This window comes from Pleurodeles waltl, chromosome 7 (genome assembly GCF_031143425.1).
Source record: "Pleurodeles waltl isolate 20211129_DDA chromosome 7, aPleWal1.hap1.20221129, whole genome shotgun sequence".
In the NCBI taxonomy this organism is placed as follows: domain Eukaryota; kingdom Metazoa; phylum Chordata; class Amphibia; order Caudata; family Salamandridae; genus Pleurodeles; species Pleurodeles waltl.
Genome location: NC_090446.1, coordinates 364,083,615 through 364,095,731, shown reverse-complemented (window position 1 = coordinate 364,095,731; position 12,117 = coordinate 364,083,615). Strand labels below are relative to the sequence as shown.

The window sequence follows — 12,117 nt, the reverse complement described above, 5'->3', positions numbered from 1 at the left end:
TTAACTGAAAGGTATTTTCTCTAGTTTAGACTGTTTTTAAAAGGAAAAGATAAACATGAAGTAACTTATAAAGTATCCTTATCCTCCTCTCTGGATTTAAAAACATAGGAAAAAGCAAACACATTGTCCGTGTAGGCATATAAAGCCTTCAGGCTAAAAATACAGGAAAAAACTGCACTCTGCCTTTGAGGCTGCAGGCTGTGCTAGATTTCCAATTAAGACACTGCCTCGTACAGTATCTCCTGCTCATCATGGGGCTCTCAAACCAATCCATGTCCTTATACCCAAGGACGAAGGAGGGATGGTCATGAATTCTACACAGCCAGCCATGACAGATAACCAGGGTGGCCAGGGTGGCTACAGGTAGCTGATTCACATATTTCAGTCAGAGGTACTTTTTAACATGGCTTGCAATGGCTGCTTTACCACTGGTTCAATGGGCTTTAGACTTTGGCAGCATACATATGTTTGCTTTTTGGTAGCACAATAATATACATGAAACTAAATATCTTGTGATGGACTGTTTAAAAGGAGGTTACCATATCAATATGGCCTTAGTTCACAAATACCTGATTGAGGTCGTTAGCTCCCCAGTTATGTATAAGTCAGTAGTTCTTAACTCCCACTAAATCACCAGTGAATGCTTGGGACCACCATTCAAACATCACTGGAAGCATGGGACACCACTTAAGCATAAGAAATGTCATAATTTCACAACTGCATAAGCAATTTCTATGATTTGAACCTCAAAACAATACACAACATTACACATCAAGTATCCCACCCATACAAGTAGTTCCACCACTCTAGTCAGGGTAAGCTAGACATACACTTAGAAATAACCTGTGCTCACCCTCTGGTACCTTGGCAAAGAGCAAACAGGCAATGTGCAAAATATTTGTGCAACACACACACACACACACACCACCCACACAATAACACAATAAAAACACCACCAAAAGACTCCACACGAAAAATAGATAACATTTTAATGAGTAAAACAAGACCAAAACGACAAAAATTCAATCGGTAGAATTTGAGATACAAATCTTTAAAGAATAAACCAAAAATAGTGCTTAGAAGCCAATAGCGCCAAAAAGATTATTTGAAGTCGCGCTGAACCAGGGTAAATCCAAGCTTCAGGCCGACCACAATGGAGGACAGGCCATCTACAGAACCCACGCTTGGTCCACTGACCTACCTTGGATGGAAGAAGCATCAACTTCGAGGACTCAATGAGTGGCACAGAGGAGATGTATCGCTGTTGATCAAGAAGATGTAGGTGATGCATCACTTACGAGTTGTGCAGTTTCGAGGATGTGAAGATCATCAGATAGTGGTGGACTTTGAGGCGATGTGTTGTTAGCAAACCGGTGGGTTGGAGCGATGCGTCGAGCCATGCAAAGTCAGAGATGTGGTGGAATTTGGTGACGATGCGTTGCACAGTTGCCATTGCGGAGTCCAAGGCTTGGGCAGCACTGGGGATGTGTTGGTGTCAAGAGGAAATGGGCAAATTATAATTGGGTTAACATCGTCTATGCATTGGTTTTCTATTGTTGCAGCCCAGATTTTCACTTCCTAGGCCCTAGGCAAGGATTGGCACCACCTGGCAGAGCAAGACTCACAGCAGACAGAGTCCAGGTACTGGTTTGCCGGCAGTCTTTGATGATCCCGAGATTGCAGGAGAACAGAGGGGCAAGCCTACAAGCCCCTGGAATCCCTTTGGGTTTAGATGAGAGGGGTCCCGACCTTCCCCAGCAGGGCAGATACCATCAGGGTAACTGATCAAAGCAGAGAGCAGTCCTTCTTGGAAAGAAGTGCATCAGAGCGGCTCTCCTTGTAGCACAGCAGTCCTTACTTCTGGCAAACTTCTTTACAGGTTCAGTAGTGTACTGATTTGGTAGGGTTAGAGACCCAGTTCTTATACCCAAATGTGCCTTTGAAGTGTGGGTGCCTTCAAAGAAGGGCCTTTGAAGTGCACACAGGTCCTTTCTTCCTTAGCCCGGGCTCCAGGCTATTAGTATGGGGTACTCAGAACTTTGTGGGGGGGAAGGCACTGCTCATTCATGTTTAAGTGTCAGTCCCCCCTCCTCCCTTCCTGCCCAGGAAGAGCCATCAGAATGCAGGTGAGTGCTCAGACACACCTAACCTTCCTGTGTTTGTGACTGTCTAGAGGGAATGCACAAAGGGTATCTGTCACCCATTCCTGATGTGTACTGAAGACAGGCTGCAGGCACATAGAGCAGTAAGAGCAGAGAAATGCATACTTTCTAAAATTGGAATTTCTAAAATAGTAATGTTAAATCCAACTTTACCAATAAAGAAAATGTACCATTACCACTACAAAGATATGAAACATGATGCATGCAACTCCTTTCAAATCCGGAATTACAGTTTAAAAGTGTATTAAAAAATTCCCAATGATGGCCTACAAGAGGAGCTGGTCTCACCTTAGTGAAAACGACTTTGGGAGTTTTCACTAGTCGGACATGTAAAACTTAAAAAGTACATGTCCTAACTCTTAGTTGCATAGCACCTTATCCTATGGGTGACCTAGGGCCTACCTTAGGTCTGACTTGTATGTAATAAAAGGGGAGTTTAAGACTTGTCAAGTGGTTTAAATGCCAAGTCGAACTGGCAGTAAACCTGCACACAGACTCTGCAGTGGCAGGCCTGAGACATGTTTAAAGACCTACATAAGTAGGTGGCACAATCAGTGCTGCAGGTCCACTAGTCGTATTTACAGCCCCGTGGGCATACATAGTGCACTTTATTAGGGACCTATAAGTAAATTAAACATGCCAATTGTGGATAAGCCAATGTTAGAAAATTTTAAGTAGAGGGCATAAGGACTTTAGCACTGGTTAGCAGTGGTAAAGTACACCGAGTCCTAAAGCCAACCAAAACGAGATCAGAAAAAGAGGATGAGGAAGGTAAACATTTTGGGGTGGCTCTTCAGGGAGGGCCATTTTTCAACAGGAGTATATGCATTTTATAACAGCTGAATATGTGAATGAGCTCTTTGTGATTGATAGACCACTCATGCGTTTCTGACAATTGCCAGCTTAGAGCATCTGCTTTTTGATTTTGGCCACCTGGTAGGTGAATCGTCATTAAGTTGAGGCAATCAACCAGTGCCATAACTTCTGACCTTCTGTGTGTAGGAGGCTGGCCTGGTGTGTGGTGGGTAACTATGGTACTTAACAACTTATACCAGGTCCAGTTATCCCTTATTAGTGTAGTGTAGGCGGTGTCTAGACGCCAGGCTCTCTAGAGGTAAATGTGGATGAGCAGACAAGCTTTATCTAGGAGACATGCAAAGTTTGTGCAATACCACTGTATTCACACTGTACTCACACACATGAAAGAAAACACTCAGTGTTACAAAGGTAAAGGTACTTTATTTTGGTGACCCAAATACCAGAAATACCATAGAGGCTATACTACCTTAGGAGGTAAGTAATACACAAATTATAAACACTAGTATGCAGACATAGGAATAAAACAGTTGGAAAACAGTGCAATTAGTGAAAATCACAAAAGTTAGAAATGGGCCTAGGGGGAGCGCAAACCATATACTAAGAAAGTGGAATGTGAAAGTCGGTCTCCCATCTAGGCAAGTGTAGTGTGTAGAGGGGAGCTGGAAGTACTTAGAAAGCCCAAAGGTAAGTAGCAGAACCCACACCAGTGACCAGCAAAGCAGGAGTAAATCACAGTAAGTTTCCTAGAACACACAGAAAGAAGAACAGAAGAATATTTCAAAACCCAGAAGAGACTGCAAGACACCAACAGTGGATTCCTGGACCAGAGGACCTGTGGAAAGAGGGGACCAAGTCCAAGAAGCACAGAAGAGTCCAGGAAGGGCAACAGCACCAACCCACCAGGAGGAAGGTGCAAGAAATGAACCACCGGTGGGGAAGAAGAGTCAACACTGCACCCAAGAAGACAGAGTCAGGTTCCTGGAGGGTGCAGGTAGTGTCCCACGCTGGATGGAGGGTTGCAGTCAGGTTTGCATCTGAGTCCGCCAACAAGCCTTGGCCCACGCAGAGCTCGTGGTTAGCGGAAAATGGCGCTTCCAGGGACCAGGAAGGAACAGGTCGACTCTACCCAGGAGGGGGAGCCAAAAGGGGCCCTCAGCAATACAGGGAGCCCACAGAAGACCAGGCAGCGCACACAGGTTTCCCACAGCACGGGGACAACAAAGTTGCAGAAGAGGCCCTCGCAGCACTACGACAAAGGCTCCCACACTGCCAGAGAACCACTCTTGAAGCTATGAGTAGAGGGATAGGGTGCTGGGGCCCTGTGCTTCAAGATGCACAAAGAACTTGGAGAAGGATTCCAACGGGAAATGACGCAGTGCATGAGGGTATGGTCTTGCGTGAGGAGGCAAGGATTTATATCCACCAAAGTTGGACAGCTGGAAGAGAGGACCGTTGAGACCACTTCAGTCCACCACTCATGATGTAGGATCCACGCAGCTCAGCAGGAGAGGGAAACTCTGCAGCCAGTCGTCGACAGTTGGTGCCTGCAGAAGCAGGAGAGTGACTCCTTCACCCCAAGGTGGATACCTTCTTCCTTCTGATGCAGGCTGAAGATGGGCTGTCCTCAGAGGATGCACGACCAGGAAACTGTTGCAGCTGCTGGCAGGAGCCGGAGATACCATGTTGCAGGAGGCATCTTGCTTCTTTGTTGCAGCTTGTGGGGTACTCAGCAGTCCAGATGCAGTTTCTTCAGTGAGAAGTCAATGTGGAGGGTGCACAGGAGTCTTGCAATCCGAATCTGAGGAACCACCCAAAGGAGAGACCCTAAATAGCCCTGAAAGGGGGGTTTGCCACCTAACCAGGTAATCACCTATCAGGGGAGGGATCTGACGTCACCTGCTGGCACTGGCCACTCAGATGTTCCCAGAGTTCCCTGCCAACCTTGAATCCAAGATGGCAAAACCCGGGGACCCTCTGGAGGAGCTCTGAGCACCACCCTTGGGGTGGTGATGGACAGGGAACTGGTCAGTCCCCTTTCCTTTGTCCAGTTTCGCACCAGAACAGGGGCTGGGGGTCCCTGAACCGGTGTAGAATGGTTTATGCAAGGAGGGCAACAAATGTGCCCTTCAAAGCATTGCCAGTGGTTTGGGGAGGCTACCCCTCCCCAGCCTGTAACACATATTTCCAAAGGGAGAGAGTTTAACACCCCTCTCAAAAAGGAAATCCTTTGTTCTGCCTTCCTGGGCTTTAGCTTCTCAAGCAACAGGAGGGTAGAAACCTGTCTGGTAGGTGGCAGTAGCCTGGGCTGCCTGGAAAGCCTCAGAAGGCTGAAATGGCAATACTGGGGGTCCTCTAAGGAGCACCCACAGTGCATGGAATCATACAACCAATGCTTGCAAGAGCCTTGGGGTATGATTCCAACATGTTTGATACCAAACATGCCTATGTTTGGAGTTACCATTATGTAGATGGACATAGGTAGTGACCTATGTCCAGTACACGCGTAAAACGGCACCCCCGCACTCACGAAGTCCAGGAAAATGGACCTGGAGTTCGTGGGGGCACCTCTACTAGTGCAGGGGTGCCCTCACACACAAGTACTTTGCACCCTGCCCTCTGGGCTGGAAGGTCTACCATAGGGGTGACTTATAAGAGACCTGGTGTAGTGAAAAATGGCAGTGAAAGGGTGCTTGCACCTTTTGTAGTGGCAGTCCTGCAGAAGGCTTTCCATGGGCTCCCTATGGGTGGCAAAATATATGCTGCAGCCCATAGGGATCCCCTGGAACCCCAATGCCCTGGTTAACTAGATACCATATACTAGGAGCACCAAGTATGCCAACTGTGGGTGAAATACAGACTTTTGGGAGAGAGAGCATAATCACTGTGGTCCTGATTAGCAGGATCCCAGTGAATACAGTCAAGCACACTGACAAACAGGCCAAAAGGTGGGGTAACCAAGCTAGAAAGAGGCTACTTTCCTACAGTCTGGAGACAGTCCTCAGCCTGATTGCAAATGCTTGGTTAGTTTGTACAGTGTTGCTGAATTATCTGTATATTCAGAGCTGGGAAATAAATGTCAAAGACAGATCTACTGCCCTTAGCTCTAACACAAGTATGTTAATTCTCTCTTCAAATCCATATACATTGAACCTGTAAAACTACAAAATGTGCACATCTGCCTAGGAGAAAGGTGTCTGTTACCATAGTTTGCTTCAGAGTGGCTGCTGAAGAGGAATACCTCTTATGAGATTGTTTCAGTTTGTCCACTATGGAAAGGACTGAAATGCTTCCACAAACATACAAAGCTTGACTTCCCAATCCCTGACTGGTCCTCGTGAGTAACTGTGAATGTGGAGCTATCAGAATGTCAGAGTTCAATGACCCCAAGCAGCAACTACATATGTATAACTGAATGGCTCTTGATGAAGGATATTATCCTGAAGGACACAATTTTACAACACGTGACACTATTACTGCTCCCAAACAGATTTTTTTAACAATTCTTTAATTTACGTATTAAATGTTAAACACAACTTATCAAAGTGGTGCAGTCAGAAAGTTAGGTACACATTAAGCACGATGACAATAAGGATTCATGAAATTCCAAAAGAAGAAACACACAAAAGAAGTGGGTACAAGAGGAAAAATAAGAACAGAACCACTAGTACTGTAGTACAGAAAACGGTCTGGAAACGGTTAGAGAGTCCAAACATATTCAGTCATAACAATACTATCAGCAATGTCTTTCATTGAATTTAAACACATCTAACCTAGAGTACAAGGGGTAAGGCTGTATCCAATCGGGGCTTCTGCCAGAAGGCAGTTCATAATAGAGTATTGGTGACACAGTGTTATGGGTCCATGAATATGCAGTAAAATATAAACATTTGGCCATTCAGTTTATATATAGTTATTTAGTCCTTTCATGGGAAATCATATGGAGGAGTTCAGACAGCAAATGTCCAAGGGTAGATATTATTTGTGATCCCCAGTGCCTCAGGATGCAAATTTAGGCAAACGTGAGAGGGTGCAATTCTGTGTAAGTGGGAGGCCACACAAACAGCTTTATCTTGTAAATTAACAAGTAATGTTTCATGCAGAATCCTAGTACATTCCAATGGAAGGCCAGGCCCAAAAGATATGAAACAAGTTGCAGTCTGATTGTTTTCCCACATACGGCAAAAGGAGTCTTCAGGCAGACCGACCCTACATGGTTTGACTTTGCACCAATGGCAATGATTTTTTTTTAAAATAGGTTAAATTTAAGACCTATCTGAGACATCATTTGAATGACTGCAACAAGGACCCTAGTTTTCATTACTGTAGGGACAGTACTGCTGTCCCTGCCAGTGAGTGTGTGTGTGATCAATACATTCGACTTTGAAAACAGATCAGTGATTAAATCACTACAGACTTAATATTACATCTCTTTTGTTGAACACTTTTCACCATGTACTGAAGCATTGGTGATTAGGGAGGGAAGGAGATGGCAGTACTTATCCTTCTTTTGATGCAGTGAATCAAATGGCAAAATCGCCAGACTTTTTTGAAACGTGGATGGAATTCAGAGAGCATTTTACCAAAGGATTTTATGGATATCCGGTTTAAACTCTGTCCAATAAATGGATGTGTCTTGAGCTGAATGAATTGTACCATAATAGTGCATCATATGCATGAGTATACAACTATTAGTTTTCTTATGAGCAGAGATTCATGCCAATAGCATGGCATAGAAATTAAATATTTGCGTTGAACTGGATTGACTTCTTGAAACTGACCTGGAGACTTACAAAGGTCAAACCTTCAACAGTTTCTTTGAAACGTTGTAGAACTTGTGACCCCACCCTTAGAAGCCAGTTGTTCAAATATAGATAGGCACAGATTATGTTCTTTCCCAGATGAGCCACAGCTAATGCCATACATTTTGATAAAATCCTTGTGGACGATTTTAGAGAGGATGTCAACATTTTGAACAGGAAATGTTCGCTCTGCAGTGCGAAAACCCTCTTATCAAAAAGTACAGCAAGAATATCCATTTGCTCTTTGGAATACCTGGCAAAGCTCTTTTTGCCTGAACTTCTCTTACATTCGTAGAGGTTTCAGTGCAGGTGCAAAAGGCTTGAGCCTCACAAAGTAGCAGTTCTTCCCAAGAGAAAGCAGGCAGTTGTAGTTTGTGACACTTTGCTTAATGTCAAGAAATGCTTCCACCTACTGGAGAGCATGACACTTGAGCTGGAGAAAAAGTGATTGATGAGGCTTCCATACTGCTGCTCACGGCTGTTATTCCTGCCTCTTAACTGTATATTCTATCTGTACTGGGAGTGCAGTCAAATTGCTGCCTTTTCTGTGATGCCTGGATTCTGACTGGCGATAGGAGTATCACACACACTTGGCACCTCCTGTCTGCGAACATTTAGTGAGGACATTTTAAACCCTTCTTCACTAGTCAAACAGCCTTCAGGGTATCAGCCTATGCCTTCCCCTTATGCACCTCATCATTAGAGTGAGCTCCATAGAGAGAGAACCCAGAAAGCGGCAGGCCAATAATCCTTGGCTGAGCATCTGAATTTTCATGAGTCTCACCCATGAGACACAGTCTGCAGCAGTAGCCACACGCCACCATATACAGCATTTCTGTGGTCAAATGTGTGGCCAAGGCAAAGTTAAATAGTGGCTATCCAAGGTAGGCCAGTTAACACAAGTGATTACTAGTTTGTCCATGAATATAAAAACATGGTTGGCCTGGGTGTTAAGGTCTATCTCACCAATATAACTTTAAGGACAACATGGCTGGTTATGGCAGTCAGACGAAAAGGTTGTTTATAACTACTGTAAAAAAAACAACCCAGGGATGTCTGTCCTATGTTAAGTTTAAGATAGGAGTTAACATACTTTATTCTGCAAACCCTTCAAATAACACATATCTGAACACACTGCATTCATAAGACTAACTTCGGAAATTAGGTTGAGTAGTTCTCAAATACAAAATTTATCTCATGATTCTCATCAATGCAGTGTTAAAAGAATCCAAACTGAGCTCAATAGATAATCATACATTTGAGAGTGTTGTAGGACATTCTTTATTCAAATAAAACATTCTTTCCTTAGCTACTTAAACACTATCTGGGAGCTATACTGAAAACATAATGAAGCCATTTTAAACGTATATAATTACAGGTCTATTGCCTCAGCTCTTACCCAGGCGGGTCAGTACAGAAACTGAATCTATGTGCTTTATGTGACCTACGTACGACCAACCCCTCTTAACACTCAGGGATTCCAAAGCTTAGGCAAAATTAAATACACTGCTGAAACATTGAATGTACAGTCTATTTTTGTAATTAGGATGAGGAAGAAGTTGATATTCTCCAACTCCATGAGAGTGGTGTTTAGGGGGATCAATGTTACAAAATTGTATGATTCCCTCGTCTTGTGAAATAATAATAATCCATGGCAAGGGAGTGTGAGGTTTTGAGAATTCTGGGCCATCTTAGATCCAGAAATAAGGTTTCAGCTCAGTTTGTCACAGGGACGTGAAAGTGCAAATTATGGGAATTGCCCAGCAAATTTAGAGTACAAAAGATGAATTACGAAGTGAAGAGCAAAGGTGCAGAAGAAGGGAAAGATGATTTCAGCTTGTAATGAAAAATTATCTGTGGGTAAAGTTGGACCCTAAGATAATGTATTAGATGCGGGATTACCTGAACTGTGCACAAGATTTAGATGAAGGGTAATGACCAACTGAAGGTGCAACATTTGGGAAATGTATCTCTGTGCTGAAGAGGCCTTATAAGATGAACTAAACATGCCCAGTAAAAGGATTTTTATTCAACTGAGGTGTGACTGGTGCCAAGCCTACCAAAATCAAGGGTAATGATCTGTATGTGATTGGACATGCATGCTTTCAACCAGAACATATGGGACTGAACACAGACAACACCTAAAATTAATTAAATGTTGACAAATGTGGGGATTATTAATTTGATGGAATTTATCTAAAATTATGATGTTCATTCCCAATAACTTGGAAGTGGAAAATGATGGCTGGAGCAATAGAAAAATTGTCTAGGTGTGAAAATATTATTAACGGGTTGTGATCTAACGCCATAAATGGAGGGGATGATGAAAGTGATTATACAGTGGTGTGTGTTGATATTCATTCATGGCACTAGAGAAAGAAATGGTTGAATTTCCAAAATAAATTTAAAGCTGATATTTATTTAAGTGATAAATCAGTCTGAAGAAATATTACTGATACTATTACCTTGGTGCCAGGGGCACTGCAGTTATGACTGCTAGGTTCTACCCATGTAAAGGCATTCCAAATTGACAGATCCTTTTTTAAATATTTATTTATTTATTTTTGAAGAAGAAAACAAAGCAAAACAGGTACATCAAGTTTAAGCCCAACATTGGGAGGGCCACAGTAACAATCTGAACAATGTATACATAACTTGGTCACTAAGAAATTTCACAAACTGAACGTTATTTACTAAAGTGTGCAGACTATGTTCTGTTGATACACCAGCCGCATTCAAATATAGTACTCCCCCTGTTGCACATTATATTGCTCACAATGCACTTTGCATCATCAATGTCTATAATTTATTTGATCATACAAGTAACAGACAAGTAAAGACTTGCAGTAGATTTCTGCATACCTGGCCTCTGCATCATCTCCGGCAACAACCCACCCGCATAACACCCGCCGCCTGTGGGAGGTCCCTTGAAGGATTGTTCGCAGCTCAGTGGCTAATTGGTCGATCAGGCAAGTAGGGATCAGGATGTGACAGCAGATAGGCATGCAGGGGTTCCCAGCTATCCTGGGCCTAGAGTTCAAAGGCAAGGTGTCCGCAAACAATGTTATGTGATCATTACAGTAGACAAGATCAACCAGCCAGTCCTTCAATTTAGGTGTTCGCCCTCTTCCCCATCTACATGCAATTCTCTGCTTTGCTAGCAGTAACGGCAGTGCCACGAACCTCCAACAGCAGGGCATGATTTATTGTGTGTATCCCAGTAGGGTAACCAGGGGGGTGAGTGTAAGCACTGGATCTGTAATCTCTCTCAATGCTTTCTCTATGTCACACCAAATACACACTCCCATGCCAAGTGGAGAGAGTCAGCCACTCCCCCTCTTTGCAGCGGTGACATCTGTCATCATCTCTCAACCCATATCTATATAAGCTGTATGGGGTATAGTAAGCCCTGTGTAGAGACTTATAGTGAATAATGCGGAGACGGCTACTGGAGGCTACCTCACCAGTGTGTGCCCAACATTCCAACCAGGTGGCATCCGTCAATTCAGTTTAGAGCTCAGCTTGCCACTTGGCCCGAGCCCTGATGCATCCCAAGGCAGACTATTTTTGTATGGCGCAGTAAAGGGTGGAAACCAGGCGATGCTGTGTCTCTGCCTGCAGAAGGGTGTGTAAAGTGTTCAATGTTCGTGGCTCCGCTTGGAAGTCAGGGGTGGACAGCTTTAGTGTTGTGCCTATTCCTAATGTACAGGAATGTATCTAGGGGAAAAAAAAGTGTTCCTTTGTTTTAAATGTGCCCTATAAGTACAAGTCGCCCCAACATGCACAGCCCGCCCTCTTTAGGGGCGCTCGGCAGGCCATCTCATGAGTGACCACCAACAGAGGATTGTAAGGTAGTGGGACTAGTGAGGAGTATAGTATTGGTGCCCCTGCGTGTCACACTAGGATATGCCATGCTGCAGAAGAGCATGCCACTGTTGAGTCAGCTGAATCTGGAAATTTTGGTGCGGTGTCCAAATAGGCTGCTGAACGAAAAAAAGGGTTCATATATCCCTCTGACACGGCCAGGTGTGGCAAAAATGGGGTATGCCTAAACCAGTGTATAGCATAATGGGCTTATGTGCAGCTATAATATAATTCAAAATTTGGGACCTCAAATCCACCCTGGCTGAAGTGAGGGGTAAGTACGTCCCAACCAATTTGAGCCTTCCCCTCTGCCCATGCCAAACATATTATTTGAGAGCAGAGTGCCTGAAAAAAGGTGTGCTTGGGTCGGTATGGTATATTTAAAAAAAATAAAATAGAGTAATTTGGGAAGTACGACCATCTTCATTAGGCCTATCCGGCCCACCAAGGACAACGGTAATATCCATCTAGTG

The 12,117-nt window shown here is 43.9% G+C and overlaps 1 protein-coding gene across 3 annotated transcripts in view; it reads right to left on the bottom strand.

Moving 5' to 3' along the window:
* PIGU (phosphatidylinositol glycan anchor biosynthesis class U) overlaps positions 1-12,117 on the bottom strand; it is a 205,455-nt gene that overhangs the window by 83,982 nt on the left and 109,356 nt on the right. The window lies entirely within an intron of this gene.